The sequence below is a fragment of the Clupea harengus genome, chromosome 10 (assembly GCF_900700415.2).
Source record: "Clupea harengus chromosome 10, Ch_v2.0.2, whole genome shotgun sequence".
Taxonomy (NCBI): domain Eukaryota; kingdom Metazoa; phylum Chordata; class Actinopteri; order Clupeiformes; family Clupeidae; genus Clupea; species Clupea harengus.
Window position 1 is genome coordinate 13,641,101 of NC_045161.1, and position 12,287 is coordinate 13,653,387.

A 12,287-nucleotide genomic window follows, 5' to 3' on the forward strand; every position below is an offset into this window, starting at 1 on the left:
TCTCAATCTCCACCACATGTGTGCAGCAGATATAATCACCTCGTGCCTCATTTAAAAAAAAAAGTTGGCACCATCCAAAGGAGGAGAACGATAAGAACCTTCCGGCACATTGATTGATGTTATCTTCAGAGCACCAAGTCAGCCTTCCCACTCCAATTACAAAACCCTGCGCTGATAAAAATTAAAGTCACCTTCATGTACAATTTAGGAACCTCAGACAGGGGCAAATCAAGTGTGGGGGAGTGAAAAGAGAGAGATGGCATTGTGATTAAATCGTGGGATGGAGTGGGTGGGGGGAGGGGGTGCAGCTAATTAAAGTGGAGCGAGGTTGTGGTGAATGCCCGTACTACTCCCCAGTGGACGGTCAGCGCAGAGAAAGGGAGCGCGAGCCGACGCGGATAGACACGGAGCTGGGTATTCACACATAATTGCTCACCCAGGGAGGTGCCACAGAGACCGGTGGCCTGCCGTACACACTCGAGGTGTCAGACTCTGTCAAGATGATGAAACTCCACTCAGCCCCCCCCCCCCCCCCCCCCAAGTCCTGCGCTGAGACTGAGCAAGGTGCCGAGAGGGACGTCGATTTCAGCTTTATAAATCTAAACTTGATGAAATATGAGGACACTCTCGGCTGACTCAGGCTTAGTAAGTATTTATTTATTTATTTTAATTTTTATTTTGGGGTAGGGTGGGGTGTGTGTGTGGGGTGTGTGTGTATATGGAGGGGGCTCAGCACAAGAAGCCATCCCCCATTCTACATAGGAAGTCAGGTGGGACGTTGTGGACTTGATTTATGTCAGAGTTAGAGCAAGGCACTCCTAGATTCGATCAAAGCACTAATCCACAGTCAAATTGATTTTTTTTTCAGGTGTGTGGTGTTTACTGGTATCCCTGGCAGATCAATTTAATTTCAGGAAACATCAAATGAGGTGCACGGTGAGTTTTATATTCCCTCTTACCCCGAAGACTTCCTAGTGGCTGGCTGAAAACCCATTGCACACGCTCAGACTGCGCTGCTCAAAGCCTGTAAGGGTAAAGGGCTGGGGAGTGAGAGACGATTTTGTCTGATATATGCCACAGTAGGACCCCTGCAAATGGGACTCAGTATGCACCGGGGCATACTCCATATGCAGAGCCTCCTGACACACACATCATCAGAGCCAGTCATGGTTCCCCCCTTAGGGAGACATACAATTAGAGAGCAGACAGGAAGATGGACTACCAAAGGCCAGAAATAACCTAAAATGACAGGGCTGTATGTGTGTGTGAGTGTGTGTGTGTTTTTTTTCTCTCTCTCCCATATAGATTACAAAGCTGATAACACTGTATAATGCTGTCTTTTCTTCTGGATGAAGGGGAGAGGGGTTGGAGTGATGTGGCAATTAAATTAATCAAATGTGATTGTTGTACTGTTAGCTTTGGTAGTGCAATCACTTTTGATTAATTTAATTGCTGCATCTATCCAGCTCCTCGTCTCTCACTTTTGTGGTATCCTTTTTTTTGCGCTGCAAATAAATCAGAAAAAAATAAACAAATCTCCATGTTATCAAAGACAGCTTTTTCTCCCTAACAATGGCAGCAATATTGTGCTTACAAAAGTGACCTATGTAATAATATAGTTCGAAAGAAAAAGACCCTTATTAAATCATCACGCACATGTGCACAGTTCTGTGTCCAGAAATGTTTAATTCAGAAATTACAACGACATTGTTTACATTTTCAAGGGTGGACCTTCTTGTCCTGATGTTGTGTAATTACAGCATCATTAGTGGGCAGTGGTGTAATTACTCCTGTACAGGTGATGGCTAAACACTGTCCATCATAACAGAGGAGGTGGCTGTGACTATTCGCTGCCTTCTGTCAATGCAGAAGGAGCAGTCGGGGAGACAGACAGGAGACAGAGTCAGGCGTCAGGCATCAGCTGTACTCCCCTAGCTGAGTGAGCTTGCCATAGAGAGGCCATGGGCCTGCAAAAGCAAATATTCAGGATTAGGATCAGCGGCGGTGCGCCTGTTAAGAATGATTGCATTCTGGAAAGGCGCTTTGGTTTATTGAACACATGGATTTATCTGATCCTCTCTGTCAGCTCTGATCGTTTAATGCTGCCTGGCTCTCCCTCAAATGAATTCTGGTGATTAGACAAGAAAGGCCAGGTCAAATCAACATTTTATCAAAATGACATAAATGAATGGCCTGCTGACATATTCTACATCTGAGCACAGAGGGGGCATGGCACATCTGAAATGAAAGAGGAGATTTAGGTAATGCTGATGAATAACCTAATTTGGATTCAGTTGTCAGTCATTGTCAAACATGCTGAACAGGTAAAAAGACCTGAATAAATTCACAGAGAGTTGTTAATCCTCATCATTTCCACCCCCCCCCCCCCCACACACACACACACCATTGCAAGACTAGTAGTCGGTGCTGGCATGTGGTATGCTCATATTTTAAGCAGAGACCCTTTGATAAGAAAATCTACCACGCACCCATGCACACACACTCACACACATGCATGAGCGAGCACACACACACACACACACACACACACAAACACAAACACACACACACACACACACACACACACACAGAGAGAAACAGCCATAATCCTGGAGTACCAAGAAGTATTGCTTTTACTCATCGCAAAAGAAAAAAATAAGTGATTTTCAACTTGCAGCACAAGCTAAAATTGTGTATCTCCAAGAGTTCTGTGATGTTTCTGGCAATCTGATAAGAACACGCTTTTGAGCTCAGAGGATGTCCTATCAAAAGACAGATCAGAAACAGCGACAACACGGTTGAAAAAAATCGCTGTGCTGACTGAGCAGAATGCTCATAAAGAATTTACAGAGTGATATGTGGCAAGTTGAGCACAGTGCACTCTCACTTGTGTCCAGATTCACAACACATTATTAGCACTCAGCCTTTTTGTGTTGGTGTCAACAGGAGGTCACGGATGAGACTAAACCAACTCATTTTAGGCCAGATGGTATTACTATATTTAGTGTATAATTTTACTATTATTAGTGTATCCCTTTATTGGACACAGTTATGTGTGTTTGCATTGAGTGTACAATGGTGACACACTACTGTGAAATAATATGCTTTGTTCATATAACAGGTTGAATGAGAGGTGAATTAACCTTCCCCCATTTCCCCAAATATGTAATGCAATGTAGTGCAAAGTAGGCTAAAATATTTTCAGGGGCTTGTGTTGCCTGAGCCATGAACTGCCACTGTTAGTTGATAGTTTCAACCCATTCATTTTTGTGCAACATAAACTTAGCACAAAACACCCTGCATGTTTCTGTTCCTGTTTTCTAGAGTCAAAAATAACCTTCCGTAGGTCAGGTTTTTCTCCAAGTTATTTAATGGCCTTAATTTGAAGTCAGTGTCTGAAGCCAATTTTGTGTGTTCTCTACCACATGCTGTTGGCACGTAATGTTGGCAGTTGTACCGTGTTGTGAAATAGAAATCATATTCACATTACCTGTAGCAATAAACACAAGAAAGGAAATTCTTCAAAAATTGTAAATGAACAATTCAAAGAAACTGACAAATGAAAAAAGGAACAAGCGAAAAGAAATGGAAAGACATGAACTGCGAGGACGTCGAGAAACAGCTGAGGCTGGCTGTGCAAGCTAAGTCAGGGGTGACTCTTCAGCTCATGGCTTACGGTTGACATGCCTGAGAGTGTTCCCATTGTTTTGCTTGGATAGCGTGAATACTGAGCTAACACTCTCGGTGTAATCTATCATCGCAGAGAGGGATTGCTCTTGCATTGCAGACTATTTTTCCCTCCCCCTTTTTCCCTTTTTAAGCGGTTAGGAAGCATCCGTGATAAGGTACCTTCCCCGACTTTCATTCCTCCTCAGAAGCCATCAGTCCTTAAGGCAACTCGTTTGTCTCCTCATTAAAACATCTTTGGCGATGGACTTTGACATAGTCCATCATTTTCAATTGTTAATGAGCTCAAGAGAATGCTTCCAACTGTAATTATTTATTGAATAGCTTGACAAGGCTTTGATGTTTCTGTTACTCTTGTTTTCTAGAAACCGTTGAGTTAAAAAGAGGCAAAAACATGGCCTAATTCTGTTGATATGGAACAGGCTTAAAGCATTGAAGAGAATCAGCAGAAAGTGAAAAAAATTCTGTTGCATATTACAAATAAACATCCATAACAAAGGGAGTATTCACTAAGACTACAACACAGTCTTGTTGTTTAAAAGGATAACATTGTTGTTTTGGCTGATTGCCTCCTGCCTTTCCCCGCTCATCTGTGAGGCTGGGGGCAGGGCCATAACCAGGATTTGAAAATCGGTGAGGTCCCGGGGCGATGGGTTAAGAATGACCAAAATTACATCTACAAACGTAATGTTTTTATTAGTAGTATTCTGCACCATACTTAATAGGTTCCATAGTAATAAACACTGCTGCATGGACTATACCCATAAGGACATAGCAATAAGGACATCTCTAGAACACTGAAATTCACAGACTAAAAGTATGAACCACGGTAATAAGGAAAGCCAAAGATAGGCAACATATTGGTTAGCTAGCTAGAAAAATAAGCTTTCCTCAGAAAAACTCCAGATTAACGCTACCAACTAGACTAGGGAGAACTTGGTGTTGATACCGTGCAGGCTGTCTGTTTACCAATCAGGCAAGGTTGTGTGAAATGTTTCGCACTAAAATGAATGGAAACATTATCATGACCAGTGTCGCCATATTAAACATGTTTCATACTGTGGCCTACTCCAGAAGTCATAGCCTACCAGGGTACTGTTTCTGAACAATAAACAATATGGACGGGTCTTGGTGACATCATAGCTGGTTATGGCCATGCCAGGGGCGAGACTGTCCAATCGGCTGCTGCAGCAGCCACAGCAGCAGCAATGCCATATGTAGGTCACACAGTCTCTCTCCCCTTACTGGTGAATCAATAACAATGAATGGATGCACACCCTTTGCCTTATTTGGATCCGGATGTAGGTCATGTTAGCACAGTTCTATATTCACAACCTCTCCATCTCAACTCTTTCTCTCTCTGACTTAAACAGATTTTAAATATAGTCTGCGCATATATCAAAGAGGTGTAAATGAGTGAGATGCATAAACTATTTGTGAACGCAGCTAAGTGAAACACAGTTAGGTAACTGAAATATTTGTCTGACAACATTTGTCACATCTATATCACAGTAAACATCACATGGTATATGTAGAAAGTTAGTGTGTAGTGTTTGTACTAAACATAACTTGGTAATTTGCTAACTTAACAGCTAACAAGGACTGTGTCATCAAAAAGCTAAAGGTTGATGATAGTTAGATTGAATGTCAGACTTTTCTTTGTCACCATGGAACAGCAGTTAATACATTTCACTTAACCCTCTATACCCCAATAAAATTCTAGAACACTGCCACGGCCGCTATAGTAGAATTCTAACAGGCCGTCAGCGGCCGCTGTGGGAATTAGAGGGTTTAGGGAACCTTCCAGAGAACATGTCTGTCTTATTAGCCTGGAATCTGGATACCTGAAGATTGTGAATCAGTGCAAGGGCGTCACCAGCATTTTGAGAGTGGGGGGGACATATTTTGACGGGGGGTCTGGGGGTTCTCCCCCCGAAAAATTTGAAAGATGTAGATGCAATTTCCCGCATTCTGGTGCATTTACCATGTTTTTAGATAAAAAATGATCTCTCTCTTTCATTGTTTTTCCTTGGAGTCGGCATGGTCTGCAATTACTGACTACTAAACATAGCACAAAAAGTACGGAAATTTGTGTTTGGTAGATTATTTCTTTGTTGTAACAATGCTTCTCGGCAATAAATCTTATACCGTTGGAAAGCCTGTTTATTTCCCTTTTAAATGGTGCCACATTTGTAAGGAACATGCATTTGGGGGATGAGCAGCAGAGCTGAGTATGTGGGTTGCGCCCATGACAAATTTGCCAAAATTGCTAAATGCTAATTGCTAAATAGTTTATTCTTATGTTGGTATTCACTCTTGTTTTGAGTTGTTTAGTGGATTGGATGATTGAACTCTCGATCAGTAAGGACAGAAAAAGAAATCAACAAATGCTGTTCCACTCGTAATGGGTAAATAAAGTATGGTATTGCATAGTGCTAGTTGTAGGTAAATGGCTTGCTTATCTAGCTATAATCATTATGTTTGCAGAAGGATCTTTGTGACTTAATGCTATTATAGCCAGAGAATGTCTCATAAGGGTGCTTTGGCCACTAAAGGGAAAACTTGGGCAACTCTGACTTACTTTCCTCTTCCTCGGAAAAAAAACACCTTATGTCCATCTCGTCTGTGGAACAGCTAGCGCGATCAAACGCTTCGATCAAAGAGTATGGGAGTTGAATCTGGTGCGTAATGTGTAGGAAACCAGGAAAACGCGGAGTGGATTTATATTGCTATGGGTATTCCCCCTACTGATAAAGTGGAACGGATTTGATTGTGAAGCAATGGAAAGAACGCTGGACTAGTAGACCAGTCACGCACTAATATTTTGATGGCAAATGTGGGGGGGTCCAAACGACTTTTTTTTTTAAGTGAGGGGGACGTGACCCCCCCAAGTTATATTGTGGCGACGCCCATGAATCAGTGCATGCCAAAAGGTCAAAAGGCTGGAACATACTTAGGTCATAGGAAGACTTAGGTTCAGCTAATGACACTGAAGTTTTGATAGAGTGCTCCAGTGAACAGACCAGCTTTACTCACTTGAAAAGTTTTGGCTCCATCGGGTCCATCATTCTATTTATCTATCTCCCATCTCTTACACTCATTGAATGCAGAGAACCATATTGATAACACACTACCAGATATAACATGATGTTAATGGTATCGTTCATACAATTGTTAGTGGTCCATTTCAGCATTTGTGTGATATCTGGCAGCGTGCCATTTGGACTAGCAACACCTGGATCAACACTTGATCTATGATCTTCAATTTTGTGTGCTGTGATGCTGTCAACGTTTGTGAAAAGATATACTAGGCGCTAGACGTGGCCCATAGACTAATTTCAATGAACCATCACACATATCTGAAAAATAATTTACATCCATTGTGTAAGAGCAATCATTCAACAATGCATTAGGCTAACTATGAACAGGTTCCTGCTATGACCTGAAAAAAAATCCTCAAAATTCAAAAGTAAGGAGTTTTGGTCAAATACTAACTATCTAACTACTGAAAAGGCTTAACAACACCACCAACAACACAGTTGGCATTGATAAAAGGTTTGCTAACATGCTAACTCATGTCTTTTGGCAATGTCATGCTGTGAACGTTTTTTTTTTTTAATTATCACAGGGTGGTCCAACCCAGCCCACAGAAATGCATAGTGCATAAAGGTGACTAGTTGGAATGACAGGTGTGTTTATCTGTCCTTCATATGGCCATACACCATGAAAATACATTTGAAGATGATACCAGTAGGTCCTACTAGTTGCTTATAAAAAAATACTTAAAAAGTGGAAAATTGTAGCATACTGTTGCTTTAAGATACAATTTGAAACATGATTGGGCAAGATTCTAGATGTTCCAAATGTTAAGTCAGTTTTTTTTAAACGGTTTAAATTACTAGGATTTAAACCTGAAGAGATATCTACCTTACTTGTGAGAAATTTGAATTCAGGATCTTCGTCATATTATTTCACACCACATTCCAAAATACATGAATAGGCTTGTCTCAGAAAACTCGCTTTGAGACGCCATGTCATAATGTCTTCCTATTTATCAAATGTGAGAAACCAGGTGCAACTGTCACAGTAGAATGATGTCATTAACCTCTTTATTCGCTGCATAATAATGCTTTTAAATAAAATCTGATTTGTTAGAGGTCAGCCTACAAAAGTGGTTCATGTTTAATTGCCTGGTGTATCCTTTCTTTAGGCCTGTTATAGTTGTTATAGCTGTTTGCCTAATTGGCAAATAATAATGATAATAATAATCCCTATCAATCTACAGTATCTTTCCTAACTGTAAAGGGGAGCTGTTGTTGTTGTTGGTGGGGTGTGTGGGGTTGGTGTTGGTGATGGGTCTTACAACCTCAACGTCTGACATACGATAACTGTCGACCACAGCTAATAACATGGAAGACAATGCTGATGTAATCCTAAATATTTAGAATGTGTTACTCACCTTGAGTATTCTGTAATCTGTTTTGGAATACATTTTGTAAGACAATTTTTTCCTCAGTAATGGAACATGTTAATGCAGACTACTCTGTGGTCCTCTGGACAGGTATTTGTATGCAACCAGAGCTGGAAGGAACTGGTCAAATGTGTGTTTCTGGGGTTTGTTGTGTGCTCGCCAGTCAGCAGAAATGTGATTTTTCTTTGTCATCCGTGAACTCAATCTGAAGTTAGAGACCATGAACCGGGAGGTCAGTGGTGATATTTTCTCTGCTGAGAAAAAACCAAGTGGTTGCGCACCTACACACACACACACACAGACACACACACACACACACACACACACACACACACACACACACACACACACACACACACACACACACACACACAGACACACACACACACACACAAGGTTGAACTGCAAGAGTCAATCACCTCCATCCGTTCTGCCTCATAACCACCTCCATGTTATTGATGAACAGCCAGCTCTGGTCTCTCCTCACAAGAGGTTCCCCTCTGCATTAGCTGCTTGATGGAAGCTGGCACCACATGTAAAGAAAACTCCTCTTTTCTCTTCGCCTGAGCTTGGACATCCTTTTTAATTTGAGATGGGTTATACAACCCTGATGTCAAAAGCAAGAGGCTTCTCTTAACTCCCCAATCCCTCGGAGGGATCTAACTGACAAGCCCGATCCCACTTTGAAGGCTAGATGGAGTGTGGAAGGTCAGAGTGAATGTTGGTTCACTGGGGCTGGGGAGAGCACAAAGCTGTACATGAAACGACAGGGGGGAACAGGGAGGAAAGAGAAAAGAAAGAGAGAGAGAGAAGCGATGGGTGAAAAAAGAACACCTCCCAAAACGCCAGAGGGAAAAAGGATGAGGAGGGAGAGAAGTTTTAGAGACCAAACGTCAGTCAGGTGTGAGGAATGCAGAAGGCTTGTGACAACAACACAGTTCGCAAGATGGTGGGGGAGAGCCAGAGTGACTCAAGTTGTCTTCCTTTATTAGCCTAGTCTTTGAAGTGCACCACCAATCATAATGCGTCGAGTGTTGCTCACACGTTATTATGATTAGCGCACAGAGTGCATTTTTCATGCTTCAGTGTTTAGTGTAAACATGGGACAGATGACAAAACAACAACACATAACAGGGCAGTCTTTTAGGACAGATCTACTGTCATTCACTCATCTGCTGTCTTTCAATTTCATGGCTTCATAGCAACTACATAAACACCATGTAATTAGAAACAATAGAATGGACATTCAAATTCACAACGATGCTATGTTCCATGTAAAACCCTAAATAGGAAGTAAATGAATACCAAAAGGGAACCAGTGATGCAATGATTTTTGCATCATATACATATTTTGCGGGTATAAGATGTATTTGTGCACTTAATATTATCAAAGGTCACTGAGGTACGGAGGTCCCCAGTGAAGTAAGAAGTTCTGTACACAAAAGAACTTCGTTCACGTCCATTGTCCTCGTAATTCAATGGTAAGCATTCAGCTCCAGCCCCAGCTTCCCCACTTGTCTCTTTAACTTGCAGCCTTTCCAGATTTTCTCAGCAAACATCAAGGTTGTACCTCTGGTATCTACAGTCATATTCATTTTCTAAAAAAAAACTGCATTTTAACTGTTAAACACGTTTAATATTCTCCTGAAGTGTTCATTCATACGTGCACATATTATAATTATTTACATGTACATGTTATTGCTGTTTCATGATGGCTACTGTTGGCTCTGTTCGGTTGCCTCAGGGGAAGTAAGTGCCTCTCTCTGCTTGACAGCATGCCCAAGGAGGGAGTTTGCCTGAAATAGAAGCACCCTGCCAGGATTAAGTACACATATTCAGACTGTCAATAAACTTTCATATTTGGAAAAAGTGGTCCTGACTGCATGTTATGGCTATTTTTACATGGTTGCTGTTATTGCTTATTTATTCCACTGCCACTAATGTACTTGGTGTTAAGCACATCACAAACTTCATCTCACAATAAACGGCAACATTATATAATAGTATACTATACGCATTTAGCTGGGTCTTAATTATGGCAACTAAACATCTTCACATAGGGTAAACGTTTGAAAATGATGCAAATGACAATATGAAACCAATATCAAATCACCCTGTAGTATGTAGGCTTTAACTCCATGCCAAATTAAATGCCTGGAATAAATTAACAGCTATGGCCGCCTCATCATCAGTTCTTTGACAAGTTTACATAGACAAATAGGAAAGGCTTATTGGACTTTTCCTGACAGACAGCTAAATAATGAGTCTCCCCTCCTGACTTATCTTGCTTGTCTTGACCACAACACTAATGTAGGTGATGTTAAAAAAAAATAAACGAGAAAGAAAGAAGAAATGAAAATCATTTTGACAACCCTCCAGGCCTCTATTTCCCTGCTTTGACACAAGCTCCACAGCGAAATCCCGCGGAACATTATAAATTATTAGCTCGGTGACTTCAGTTATTACTTGCACCAGAATAATAAACTTCAAATGTCAACCAATACCTAGGATGCAGAATGGCTAATTCACAGAGGTAATGAAACTCATCGTCCTCCCGGCAGGGACACTCATCACAGGAAAATGGATTATCATAATGGCACGTACAGCCAATCAGGCACTGGCCACAAGGAAGCCATTCAGGACAGCTGCTGTGCAAGGGAGAAGTTATTTTTGAAGGCACGTCTCCAACACACACACGCACACGGACACACACAATCATACACAAACACTCACACACAGACACACAAGGACACCATGCAGTAAAGTACGCATGCGAAGAGAACCATGAAACACTGTGAATTGGGAACATCTTTACAAGGTCACTTGAATAACAGTACTGCTATTTTATAATCTCTACACTTTGTTTCTAGAGAGGGCCAAAGACGACCTATTACTGATGTCATGGACAAGAAAGCTGTCTGTCAGACTGTAGAAAAAGGATGATAATAGATTAAATAGTAAAAGGGCATATAACTAACACAAATATTTAGATTTGGTTTAAGCTTGGATGATCAAACTGGGACTGTCTGTGTGGATTGCTTGCTTCTGATGAGAGACAGAGCAATGAGATACCCTTTAAACTCCTTACATCAGGCAATGCTATTTCAAGAGAGAGCTGTACGAGTGCTCTAACTTCTGACAGAATTTCTGTTCTCTGTTGGAATTTGCCTTGTAAATTCTGGACCGCCCGCTTGTAATCCAATGGCCGTGACAATGACAATCAGTTAAATACTAATACAAAATGGTTTGAATGAATTGTCCCATTAGTCCCAAATGGTATAATGTGGTACTGTGACAGAATTGTGGGTATATACAACTGAGAAACAATACGGGCAATTTGCCGGTACAACTAGCCAGTGCCCACTAATTGTCTTGCCAAAACCAACTGCTGTGCCTAAATGACCACTGCACCTTTCCATCAAGATAACACATCAGTTATTATGGTGTTCATATCAGACACTTGAAAAGATATTGTGTCAGAATAGCCATGGCGGAGAGTGAGAAATTGTGAAAAATTGTTGTATGAAGGTTCATTCTTCTTGTTTGTTCCGCTGGTTCACCATGGTAGCAGTTCTATCTCTGTGAGTTTTTGGTGTGCACGTGCTTACTTCACTACCAGTTTAGATGGAACCGTCTCATCAAATGGTCTCACACACATACACCTTAAAGTTCACCATAAACAATATTAGTAATGCAATAGATCATATGGTTTTATCATATAGCAGATTATCAATAAGCATAATAGAACTTAAACATAATATGTGGTGGGTGCACAGGTAGAGTGCTAGGTGAAAGAAAAGTGTGGTTATAAGACATGAAAAACACTTTGAAGACTTTCAAACCAATGAGATTGTGTGGCCTGGCCTCAGTGTGATATAAAACTAATTATCCCGCACACCCATTTCATCAAATGAATTGTGCCTCTCACGTTTCCTTGAGCCATAGAAGGTTACAGCATGTATTCTCTTTGTAAGTGCTAACATTAATAACGGCAGCATTTATGATAAATTATAAATGCAGCTGTTATGCATTAAAGATGTAGGTTTTGAGTGAAGTGACCCCAAACATTTCATAATGATTTCAGGCTCGGAGCACTAATCAATCACACATGCTCTTGGCTTCCCTCGCC

At 41.1% G+C, this 12,287-nt stretch overlaps 1 long non-coding RNA gene across 1 annotated transcript in view; it reads left to right on the forward strand.

The window, feature by feature from the left end:
• Positions 1-573: 573 nt before the first annotated feature.
• Positions 574-12,287, forward strand: part of LOC116222180 — a 45,859-nt gene continuing 34,145 nt past the window's right edge. Inside the window, exons 1-2 of the long non-coding RNA XR_004164511.2 lie at positions 574-645; positions 869-936. This is a non-coding gene — a long non-coding RNA (uncharacterized LOC116222180). The remainder of the gene's footprint in view (positions 646-868; positions 937-12,287) is intronic.